At 39.8% G+C, this 13,388-nt stretch overlaps 1 protein-coding gene across 3 annotated transcripts in view; it reads right to left on the bottom strand.

Annotated features, from left to right (window-relative positions):
- Window positions 1-1,826: 1,826 nt before the first annotated feature.
- The window catches only part of PEX5 (peroxisomal biogenesis factor 5), a 30,910-nt gene continuing 19,348 nt past the window's right edge, over window positions 1,827-13,388 (bottom strand). For all 3 annotated transcript variants that reach the window (XM_009180123.2, XM_031650230.1, XM_009180124.1), the window contains one exon: window positions 1,827-1,997. The gene's annotated coding sequence lies outside the window, so the exon portion shown is untranslated. The remainder of the gene's footprint in view (window positions 1,998-13,388) is intronic.

Genomic DNA, 13,388 nt, shown 5'->3' with positions numbered 1-13,388 from the left:
TCACATGGAACACGAATATCTCCACACCTGTGCCCTTACAAAAGATTGATCTACATGCCTCTTCTCTAACTCATTGTCAGTCCTCCCTAAGTCCCTGAACATAGAGCCAAACCATCCGCCACTACCCATGAATCAGTATAGATCTGTAACTTCTGGCCTTTCTCTTTCCAGGTAAAATGGACAACTAAGTGCACTGCTCAAAGTTCTGACAAGAAGATATTTCTTCCTAACCGCCTTTCAGGATCACCCTTGGGGAATTCTATAATGCTGTGGTCATCCACTTTTAGGAGGTAGCAGCATATCATCAGAATCATCTGTAAATCAGACCTGAATTTTTTTCCTAGTCAGTTTGTCATAGGAAGTTCCCCATGGAGCCTAGGTGTGGATTAAAGGAGAGGTGGCAATGCAACAGGATTAGATGCCACTGAAGATGTTCAAATATAAAAAGGAATGCGTTTCAGCAAGTCATAGCTAACATTTTTCAAACTTATGTGGCAGGAACTATTGCTTATGATGATAAGTAAGGGAGAGGGCAGCAAATCTGTTGCTTGCTATTAAGGTCCTTTGGCTCCATCTGCTGTTTAATGCCAGAGTTGGCAATTCCAAATAGTTTGGACTCCTGTGATTGATGTTTTTTTCTTTCTCTTACTGGAACACATATGCCTATCATGTTTTCTTCTTCCACTGTTAGGTCGTCTATTCAAACAAAAACATTGAGATTATAGATCTCATTTTAACTTCCTAAGTGAGCCCAATATGGACCAGAAGACTGTTGGTGTCCATTTCTGTTTGAATGTTGAAGGCTGTTTGACTTTGTGCCTGCTTCTAGTATGGTCCAAACAATTGAAGATATTTTGGCTTTGAGAACACCATAAAGAAGAATGAGATCCTGTCATTTGCAACAACATGGTTGGAACTACAGGTCATTACGTTAAGTGAAATAAACCAGGCAAAGAAAGACGAATATCATATGTTCTCACTTATTTGAGGGAGCTAAAAATTAAAACAATTGAACTCATGGAGATAGAATAGAAGGATGGTTACCAGAGGTTAGGAAGGGTAGTGGGGTGGGTGGGGGGAGTGGGGATGGTTAATGGGTACAAAAGAATAATTAGAAAGAATGAATAATATCTAGTATTCTCTAACACAACAGGGTGACTATAGTCAAAAATAATTAATTATACATTTTAAATAACTAAAAGAATATCATTGGAGTGTCTGTAACACAAAGGATAAATGCTTGAGATGTGTTTCTTACAGATTGCATTCCTGTATCAAAATATCTCACTTAGCCCATAAATATATATATACCTACTATGTACCTACAAAAATTAAAAATAATTTTTTTTCAAAAAAAAAAAAACAAGAAGTAAGAGAACTGCAAATATATAATAGTGGTAGTCATGGTAGATTTTGCTGCTAGTAGCAGCTGCCAGATATTGCTAATGGAATCAGCACAAGAATCTTTTTAAACTGATGAAGCCTTTGAAAATTGTGTCAAGTTAGAAAAATTTTTTAACCCAAGTTAAGACATGAAGTTTCCTTCTTTGTGACATGTTAGATTAAGCCATTTTGCAGGGATTGGGGGATAAGAGTTCCCGGATTTTTAGAAAACTTCAACTAGACTAGAGTTCAGAGGAGAACAAAAGATATGACCCTGAGTGGCAGTCGCATCTCCAGACAAGGGACCCATTGCCTTAGCAGATTAAATATGCAGTTTGCTAGAAGACAAGCTATGTAAGTGTCTTAGCCTAAGGTTGTGAGTGGGTTGTTTTACCCTGATTCAACTATCTCTTTCCTTTTCTTTGAAACACAAGGCTGCCATGTAAAGTGTGTTCGAACTTTAATAATTTTCATCTATTGTTTGAACAAATGAGGATTTGTTTTCCTACATGAATTGTCCAAGATGGTAGGTAGCGAATCCAATATGAGTTCCGGATCCCAAGGAAACTCCAGCCTGCTCATTCAGAAGCAGGGTCTTCAGAGGCTGTACGTTTCTAAAGAAAAACAAATGAGTAAATTGAATAAAACCCAGTTGTACAGTTTGCACTTGAGGAAACTTTGACCTAGAATAGTTTGCCCGTCTCTAGAATATTCTTAAATTTGAAGACCAGAAAGTGTCTCAATTGCAATGAATTCCTATTTTCGTTGATATGAGAAAGACCATTAAGCATCTATATGAATCCTGGAAGGACTCTTAAAGGCCACTGGGATAAATCACTATCATAATAGTCCAATAAATCATACCTCCCTGTATCCACATCTCTTGGCAGTGTGTCATTTCTTCTCTCCCCATCAAGAGATGGAGTCTATTTCTTCACACCCTTGATTCAAGGTTGAACTTATAAGTTTGTAAAATAGCGTCTAACTGATATTAGAGTAACTAACTCCCCTCCCTAAAGTTGCCATCCCACTCCGCATCGAACTGAAACTGCACGTTTCTTGCTGACCACCACAAAGGGACAACAACCGGGGACTGACCAAGAAGGGACTTAGGGTAAAGGCAGAGTGCACCCCATACAACTCGGGGAGGGGAGGAATGTACAGGTGCACACGCAGGGCACTCGCTATGCAGTAGGGCCTGTCATGTCCCTGTTGGCCCCCTAAGTCATTTCCAGCTTGGGTGTATGGGTAGAGGCTGCAAAGCCCCTGCAGCCAGCCCGGGCTGCCAAGGGTCATTCTCCACAGGGACAGGTAGCCCCAGTTATGCCTGCCCTGACGCAGCAGTCTGACCTCCTGCCTGTGGGACCAAAGGCAGAGCCTTGTAAAATCAGTAATTTGCTTTGACCAATGAAAGGTGGCAGGAGTGAGATTGTGTGAGATCCGGAGACTTGGTCTTGAGAGGCGTTGCAGTTCCTGCTGTGTCACTTTGACACCCTGAGACCACCATGCTGTGATGAGGCCGTCTAGCCTACTGAGGAATTCTCCTCCACCTTGGAACATCCCAGCCCTACTTGAGGCATCAGATGACGGCAAGTGGCCCAATGAATGTTACCCGGCAAGTACAGCAAAGAAACGCCCTGATTGCCAATCCACAGAATAGTCAGAAATAATTAATTATTGTTGTTTTAAGCCACTAAATTTTGGAGTGGTTTTTATGCAGCAAGATATAACTAATACAATTCCCAAGAAAATTGTAAATCCCAAAGCAAACTCTGAACGCTTTAAGCGCACTTCACTTGCCCTTTACGAAAAACTTTCCTGCTTGGAAAATGAGAACACAGAGTCTTAATCGTCACCACCTTAATTTACCCAAAGCTACTAAATATGTTAATATTCCCCATGGGCTGATAGTTCATAGAACTAAATCTTAAAATGAAGATTTTCTACCTGGGAAAGGTTTTTTCAAAGGAAACACTGGATTACTTTGAATTATAAATTCATGGTTAAAAGTAACTACTACACTGATGTGAAGAAAGAAAAAATAAATACATAAGAATTAGTGTGTATAAAGTAATAATTTATTAACAAAAGATTAAACATTCTTACTCTCTAACACAAACACTTTAAAAAGTTGTTGGATGGAAATACAGGAAATCTTACTTTGGTTTAATGACTTCAGGGTCCTTGCTGTGTTACAAGAAAAAATACAAAAGAAATACAAATGGGCAATAGGCTAAAGATTAACCATCACGTAAAGACTAAAGAGAAAATAAAAATAATACAAAAAGTTCTGGGTCTAAGTTTCTAAAATTTGTTTTGTTTTTGACTTTTATTGCAGGTTCTGGGTCTAAATTTCATTCAAATATATTGTTACAGATTGAAAGATATTTTACTTACAAATCTTTTTGTCCTAAGATCTTAAAACCAAAAACTAGAAGTTATGATGGTAAAATAAATATAATTCCATTTTACTCCAAAGTAAATTAATTTGTGAATTTTGGACATACAATATTTCTATATAAATATTCTCGGCCGGGCGCGGTGGCTCAAGCCTGTAATCCCAGCACTTCGGGAGGCCGAGATAGGCGGATCACGAGGTCAGGAGATCGAGACCATCCTGGCTGACACAGTGAAACCCCGTCTCTACTAAAAAATACAAAAAAAACTAGCCGGGCGAGGTGACGGGCGCCTGTAGTCCCAGCTGCTCGGGAGGCTGAGGCAGGAGAATGGCGTGAACCTGGGAAGCGGAGCTTGCAGTGAGCTGAGATCCGGCTACTGCACTCCAGCCTGGGCAACAGAGCAAGACTCCGTCTTAAATAAATAAATAAATAAATAAATAAATAAATAAATAAATATTCTCTCCCATCTTTCCCACAGTGTAAAATAAAAATGCAAACATGGTATTACGGCTTATGCAAGAGTTTGGATTTTCCTTTCTAAAACACTAGATTAAATGAAACCTAAATCACTTACACTTGCCCTGGAGATAAAGTAAGTTGTTATTACCTTTGTCATTATTTAAGAGTAGGTAATGTATATATGGGTGTGAGTGTTTAAGGAATTTGGGCCAGGCACGGTGGCTCACGCCTGTAATCCCAGTACATTGGGAGGCCAAGGCAGGTGGATCACCTGACATCAGGAGTTCAAGACCAGCCTGGCCAACGTGGTGAAACCCTGTCTCTACTAAAAATACAAAAATTAGCCGGGCGTGGTGGCGGACGCCTGTAATCCCAGCTACTCGAGAGGCTGAGGCAGGAGAATCGCTTGAACCCGGGAAGCGGAGGTTGCAGTGAGCCAAGAGCGTGCCATTGCACTCCAGCCTGGGCAACAAGAGTGAAACTCTGTCTCAAAAAAAAAAAAAAAGAATTTGATTTAATTAATATTTAAATTGATTACAAATAATTTAAATAGTGTCTTTGTAAAACAGGTTTTTTGTTTTGTTTTTGACTTTTATTCCGGGTTCTGGAAGTACACATGCAGGTTTGTCACATGGAAAAACTGCATGTTGCTGAGGTTTGGTGTACAAATGATGCCATCACCCAGAGGAGTGAGCATAGTACCCAATCGTTTTTCAAACCTTCATCCCGCTCCCAGCTCTCTGGTAGTCTGCAGTGTCTATTGTTCTTATCTTTATGTTCATGTGTACTACATGTTTAACTCCCACTTATAAGTGAGAATCTGTGGTATTGGGTTTTCTGTTCCTGTGTTAATTTGCTTAGGATAATGGCCTCTAGCTGCAACCATGTAAATGCAAAGGACATGATTTTGTTCTTTTTTGTGGATGCATAGTATTCTATATTGCATAGGTATCACATTTTCTTTATCCGGTCCACCATTGATGGGCATCCAGGTTGATTCCACGTCATTGTTATCATGAATACTGCTGCAATGAACATATGAGTGCATGTGTCTTTTGGGTAGAGTGATTTATTTTCCTTTGGGTATATACCCTGTAATGGGACTACTGGGTCAAATGGTAGTTTTAAGTTCTTTGAGAAACCTCCAAACTGCTTTCCACAGTGTCTGAACTAATTTACATTCTCACCAACAGAGTGTAAGTCCCCTTCTCTCTGCAACCTCACTAACATGTTACTTTTCTGACTTTTTAACAATAGCCATTCTGACTGGTGTTAAGATGGTATCTCATTGTGGTTTTGATTTGCATTTCATTAGTAATGTTGAGCATTTTTTCATATATTTGTTGACCAAATAAATGTCTTATTTTGAAAAGTGTCTGTTCGTGTCCTTTGCCCATTTACAAAATGGTTTTCTTAACCTTAGCTGTGACTGCAAATTTTGCAGACTACAAAGTTACCCAAATGCATTATCTGAGTAAAATTTTAAGATGCCACATGTCTCTGATAAATTTGGGTTATCAACAGTAATTGTATTGCTCATTGATGCTAGCTTCAATATAATTTCTAAAATCCCAAGATGAATTTAGAAATTTTGACTAATATAATACCACCACAGATACTCATAATGATATCATTATCAGTATTATATTAATAGGTAATAGTCTATATCTGAAGATTTCTAAAGTAATTTCAAAATCTATTCATGTTTTTAATGCAAAAGTATGAATAATATAACATTCACAATTTTTTAAGAGAATAATTCTTACCAAATAAGGAAAATAGAAGTTTCTGTAAACTAATGAATTGTTTTACCATTAGTGCTCCTTGATATACAGCCAAAAATCTCTTGCACATGTGCACTAGGAAATAACTACAAGAATATTCATAGCAACAATTTGTTCATTACCGTCAAAAGTGAAAACAACCTAAATGTTAATTGACAGAAGAATGAGCAAATTATTTGTGATGTATTTGCGAACTGCAGCTATATACTAAAATACAAATGAGTCTTTGAAATATAATGAATAAAAGTAAATCCCAGGAAACTATAATAGAATGATACCATTTTTAGAAGACTCAAAAGTCATTCTTATTGGTGAAAACTTAGAAGTATTGCGTACACAAGAAAGAATAAACTCTTTTATTCAATTTTGTGTTGGAGAGTCTAGATAGTGCAGTATAATTTTTTTAAAGATACAATAGTTATAACGATTGGAGAGGAATAAATAAAAAGGTCATCATTTCTATATGGTATGATTGTGTATGATTATAGAAAATCCAAAAGAATCTATTGTCAGATTGATTAAACCTACTGAATCTGTAAGAGAATTTGGCAATTGGATATATCACTACACAAAAAGAATTGCATTTTCATATTCAAAAAGAATTGCCAGAAATAAACTATTTTTACATATAATTTAATAAAGACATAATTTATAATATTAAGTACCTAGAGATAAATTTAATAATTATAAAACATCGCACTAAGTGCTTGCTTTGGCAGCACATATACTAAACTTTATATTTAAAAAATAGCAAACATTTAAGTATATTAAAAGATATTTAGGCCAGGCATGGTGGCTCATGCCTGTAATCCTAGCACTTTGGGAGGTCAAGGCAGGCAGATCACCTGAGGTCAGGAGTTCAAGACCAGCCTGACCAACATGGCAAAACCCCGTCTCTACCAAACATACAAAATTCTACAAGAAAATACGAAAATACAAGAATTCTACCTGTTGGTATATACCCAAACAATAGCTGGGCATGGTGGCGCACGCTTGTAGTCCTAGTTACTCGGGTGGCTGAGGCAGGAGAATTGCTTAAACCCTGGAGGTGGAGGGAGCAGTGAGCAGAGATTGTGTCACTGCACTCCAGCCTGGGCAATAAGAGCAAGACTCTGTCTCAAAAAAAAAAATATATATATATATATATACACACACACACACACACACACGTGTATGTGTATATATATATATTTTTATACAAATTTCATGGAAAAAAAATTGTAAAGATATCAGCTCTTTCCAAATTGAGCTACAGATTAAATGTAATCCCAACTAAAATCCCAATAGGCTTTTTTGTAGAAATTTATAAACTCCTTACATAATATATATGAAAGAGCAAAGACTCAAGAATATTTTTCAAAAAACACAAAAGTGAATAACTGGGGAAGGAAACTTTCTCTGGAAGACACAAAGGCTATGACAAAAGTTAGATCACTAAGACGGAGTGGTATCAGCACAGGGACAGACAAAAAAATTAATGAAACCAAATAGAAATGAAAGAGATGGCACTGTAGGTCACTGGAGAAAGGATAAGTCATTCCGTGAATGTTTCTGGAGTAATTAACTATCCATATGAAAAACAGTATTAAGTTGGATTCTTACCTCATACCATATATAAAAATCAATTTCGGATGGATTAAAGTCTTAAATGTGAAAGTCAATGCTTTAAAATTTATAGAGCAATATAGAGAATAATATTTTTATGATTTTGAGGTAGGCAAGGACTTTTGAACTACACACAAAAAGCAATAATCATATTTTTTAAAGTGAGAAATGTAACTACAACAAACTTTTGTTAGTCAAAAAAAAAAAAAAAAAGCCAGTACATGAAAAGACAAGCCACAAACTGACAGAACTTATTTGTAATACATATGGATTATATCCAAAATACATAAGGATCTTCTAAAAATCAGTAATATAAAAACAACCCAATAGAAAAATGGACAATAGACACAAATTAGGCAATTCACAGTAATTCACAATAAAAACATTGAGCATCCTTTCATATTTATTGGCTATTCATATAAATAGCCAATAAATATGAATAGCCAATAAATATGAAAGGATGCTCAATGTTTCTATTATGTTTTTATTAATCAGAAATGCAGGCCAGGTGCGGTGGCTCATGCCTGTAACCCCAGCACTTTGGGAGGCCAAGGTGTGTGGATCACCTGAGGTCAGTTCAAGACCAGCCTGGCCAACATGGTGAAACCCCGTATCTACTAAAAATACAAAAATTAGCCGGCCATGATGGCAGGCTCCTGTAATCCCAGCTACTCGGGAGGCCGAGGCAGGAGAATCGCTTGAACCTGGGAGGTAGAGGCTGCAGTGAACTGAGATCACGCCACTGCATTCCAGCCTGGGCGACAGAGCGAGACTCCATCTCAAAAAATAAGAAGAAGAAGAAAAGAAATGCAAAGAAAAATCACAACGGAATACCATTTTAAAGTCACTAGAAGGGAAAAATTAATGTCTAACAATTCCAAATTATAGAACAAGTTGGAGTTCAACAGTACTAAGCACAGGAAAGATATAGAGCAGTGAGAATTCTTACACATTTATGATGGGGATGGAAAGTGGCACTCACTTTAAAAACAGTTCAACATTACCCTATATTAAATAGGGTACCTACCCTAAATTATTCACAAGAATTCTACCCATTGGCATATACCTAACAATTGGTATGCACCCGACTCAACAATTCTACTCCTTGGTATATACCCCAAAATGCTTGCGTATGTGCACTAGGAGACAATTACATGAATATTCCCAATTTGTTCTTTACAGAGAACAGTGGAAACAACCTAAATGTTAACAGAAGAATGAACAAATTATTTGTGGTATCTTAGTGGACAGCAGCTGTACACTAAAATATGAATGAGTCTTTGAAATGTAATGCTAGATGAATAAAAGCAAGTCCCAAGAATGTAAAACAAAAAGATACCATTTTGAGAAAGCTCAAAAACAAATGCATTATTGTTATAGGGAAGCATACGCTGAAAGAACCTCATTTTTGTGCTTTATAAATTACATGTGAAGTGTATTCTCAGTATTATTAAATGTTACATAGTTTTAAACAATGAATAAAAAGGCTTAGTTATAATTCAGTGACTGATGGGATATGGGAGTGAAGAAAAATTTCAGAACTAGAGTTTCCAGGCTGGGAAATGGAAAAAGGGTGCTGCCATTAGTAATAATAACGAATTGTATTAGGAAAGGCTAAATATGGAGAGAAACGACCACATTAGACCTACTATGAGAAACCCCTGGGCCTGGACTCCATTCACTCCATTCACTCCATGCACTATGTCAAGCTAGGTCATAGTTATGACCGAGGGTCATTAGATGCCTTGAAGATCTGGGTGTTCTCCCTTCCCTAGTACATGATAATTCTAGTATTTGGTGGTAGGTCCTTTGAGAGATTTGGAGAATATGTATTGAATATACTTGTATGTGGTATCACATGGTTCTTTTTGAAAGAGACTTGCCCTTCTCTTCAATTAATAACTAATTCAGATCTGGAACCTGGGCAAAGGTGATTCATTGTAGGGGCTGACATTAGCCTTTTGTCATGCCTTCATTGGCTGTCCATCTCTCTTGCTCTGAGGAAGAACAGGGTTGATTAGCCATGACAAATACGTTCACGTGGATCAAGGGCCCCTCGTTCCTATTCCGACCTTACCATCCACTATGGTAATAATGCTCCTCTTGCTCTGAGGATTAACTGCCTCTACACAGCCTCTACAATTCCAGAACCCTATCATCCCAACTGACACGAGGGAGCCCTCTTTCTCTTATTAGTCTATATGGGATTCAGTATAGGTTTGCAATGGAGGCTTGAGCTCAGGAGCATTTTCTGGGTTTTTGTCTTGTTTTGTTTTTTTGAGACAGAGTCTTGCCCTGTCCCCCAGGCTGGAGTGCAATGGCACGATGTCGGCTCACTGCAACCTCCGCCTCCTGGGTTCAAGTAATTTTCCTGCCTCAGCCTCCCGAGTAGCTGGGATTACAGACACGCGCTAACACGTCCAGCTAATTTTTTTTTTTTTTAATAGAGACGGGTTTTCACCACGTTGGTCAGGCTGGTCTCGAACTCCTGATCTCAGGTGATCCACCCACCTCGGTCTCCCAAAGTGCTGGGATTACAGGCATGAGCCACCGCTCCCAACCTCATTAATTTGGTTCTCAAGAGTGATAATTCTCTTTTTCTACTTACTTATTGCATTTTTAATTAGAAAATCCTGTTTATTCATTCTAAGAAGTCATTTGTGCTCTACTGGCATTTTCTTGAGAATTCCTGTGTGTGTGTGTGGTGGTGGTGGTGGTGGTGGTGGTGGTGTGTGCTGAAGTTCTCTTCTGATTCTCTTAATTGGCCATGGGCCACAGTTGAGTTCTGCTCCAATACTCTCCTTCTTCCCAGTCTGTGCAAATGAAAGCAGGACCAACAAAGGTGTGGCACCTCAGACACCAGAGAGCAGCTCATCCAGATGTCTGTGGCCTCTGCAATGCCAGTGTGGTCAAGGCAATCACTAATCAGTCATACCCAAGGTGGCCCCTCCCACCATCACTGTCTCATTATGCTGCTCTCTCCTGACACTAGTATGAGTCTTCTTAGTAAGGACTCAGAAGCTCTGTTACAAGCTGCATAGCCTTAGTCTCCAAAGCCACAGCTTCCTTGCAAAGAGCTCCTTCCCACTCCACATAACTGCTGAACCCCAGGCCCTGGGCACTGAGGAGCCTCTGGGCAGGACGCACACCCCCACCCCTGCAGAAGTCCCTCTCCAGGAGCAGTGTTCTCCCTTCCATACCAAGAGCAGTTGAATGGGGTCCCTGGCTCATTCCTTGGCTTTGTTCTGAAGGGGAGCACCCCCTTAACTGTGCCCTCTCTAGGCGGAGCCCTCCAGAAAAGTATCCACCTGTACCTTTGTCTCAGGGCACTTCCCCTTGGGGAGGCACAGTGATCAAGAATTTCAATTGATCTTCTCCAACTAGGAGAGAATCAAAACATCTCTACACGTGGATCAGCTCCCTTGGCATTTCCTGATTCTTCCACCCACAGTTCTAGAATGCATTCAGTTCACTCAGCAGCACTGATTAAACTTTTACCTGTCATGCACGATAGTGAGAAGTCAGAGGTAAGAAATAACACACCATGTCTAAGAACATTATTTTCAGTGATGAGGAATTGATGGCAAATGAAATGAGAAAAAAAAAAAAAGAAGCTATCACAGCAAACCAAGAAAGAGGATGAACCCCTGAACAAAAGTACTAACAAAGGCGCAGAGATGGGAGGACCTCTGTTACCTATAGCGAGGAGGTAGACCCTGCAGGACTGGGGACTAAGGGAGTATTACGGGAGAACAAGGAGTCCAGATCCACTCACTACTTTCTCCTCATGTGCCTGCAAGTCTACAAAACAAGGCGCAGATTTTTGGAAGGAAATTCCTATTTTGAATTTGTTGAATTTAAGGTACCTAGGGAACATCCAAGTGGAGAAGACAGAACGTGGTAGCTGTGCCACGTTTCTAAGGCCTGGGGTGAGATCTAGGTGAGACTGTCATCAACATTTACATGGTAGTTACGCCACAGGTGTGGACGAGGGCACCACAGGATCCTGCAAAGCAAGGAAAGGCAAGAACAGCCCTGAGGAAGATCAACATTAAGCAGCAGATAGAGACACATAAGGGAGACTGAGAAGAAGAAGAACCATGAGAGAAGAAATAACGGAAGCAGGGGAGAAGACTTAAAGAAGGGTGTTCATCAATGCGGAACCAGAGTACAGCCATATAGATTGTGAACTGTACAACACTGCAGACTGGCAGATGGATATTAACGGCATAGTAATACGCAGTGCACGACCTGCCTAACCAGGTGTGGCAGAGCTCACAGTACGGTCAAGATCAGAAATCAATGTGTCCATCTGCTTTGGCAATCTGTGAAGTCAGGTGACCTTGGCAAAGCAGTTGCATTGGTGAGTGCAGGGAACAGTACCATGGGAGAAGACGTGAATGAAATGGCCTTGAGTGGAGGCAGTGTGCACGGCCCACTTGCTGAAGCGGCTTGGCTGTGAGCGGGAGGGTGGGGCCGGGGAGTGTTCAGGTCTGCTGCAGCTTCTGTGCTTTCTGTTGGAATGTACAGATCAGAGCCTTTGCTCCCAGGACCTGGACTCCTTTTCCATCGAAACTCTCCAGGGCTGGCTCCTACCAATCACGCAGATAACCTCATGTGAAAGGCCTTTCCTCACCATCCTAATGTTGTCACCACTAACCCTCCCCTTCACTCTCTAGTACATAGTGACATTTTTGTTTCTTCAGAGCACTTATAACTGAAATTGTCTTACTTGTGTACTGTCTCTTCTCTAACAAGTATGTTAGCCCCAAGAGCAGGGATCTCATCTGCTTTGTGAATCATAGCCCTGGTGCCTGGAACTGGTGCTTGGCATATGGTAGGGGGTCAGCAAATGTTGGCTAAATTTTACTGGATTCAAAAGATGTACCTGGCACAAGCCATGCAAGAAAAGCATCCTCTTGGACACATTAATGCTACCAAAATCAGGTGAAGGAGACAAACCTGGAGACTTGGCTTAAACCAAGTGTTAGCTTAATTCTTAAGTCATTTACACAGCCAGACTTTGTCATGTCCTGCACCTGTGTAGGGTGGAAACTGCTCCTCCACCTGCCCAGCCCACTTCCCGCCTGGGTCTTTGCACCACCACCCTGCAGAGCCCAAGACACCAGCTGCCTCATGATCACCCAGGTGGCTACAGGTGTCATCACAGCTGCCTGCTCCCCTCCCCCAGGTGTTTAATTTTCTCCTCTAGAAAAGTACCACATGCACCAAGAAAATTTGAGAATTACAGAGAAGTGTGATCTCCCCACTTTTAGCACATTGAGATAGTTCCCTATTGTCTTTTCAATGCATTTTTTCTTGAGACGATCTGTAAATAATTGACTAACCATTTTTCTCACTATATTGTTAGCATCTATTTGTCACTGGAAATTATTCCATAAATGATTAAATAGCAATAGCTATATTTCACTGTCTGGACAATTTACTTACCCAGTTGTGTTTTAGACCTGTTTTCTTTTGTTTTTGGGTTTTTGGGGTTTTTTTTTTTTTTGGCAGCTTTTGAGCCAACTGGAAAAAAAAAATTAGACTTTGGTCAGGTATGGTGCTCATCCCTGTGATCCCAGAACTTTGGGAGGCTGAGGCAGGAGGATTCCTTGAGGCCAGGAGTTCAAGACCAGCCTGTTCAACACAGTGAGATCTAGTCTCTATTTGAAAAACTTTTGAAATAAATTTAAAAGTTAGACTTTTTTTGGCCAGGCACAGTGGCTCACGTCTGTAATCACAGCACTTTGGGAGG

Source organism: Papio anubis, chromosome 9 (genome assembly GCF_008728515.1).
Source record: "Papio anubis isolate 15944 chromosome 9, Panubis1.0, whole genome shotgun sequence".
NCBI classification, from domain to species: Eukaryota; Metazoa; Chordata; class Mammalia; order Primates; family Cercopithecidae; genus Papio; species Papio anubis.
This window is presented reverse-complemented; position numbering and strand designations above follow the sequence as displayed.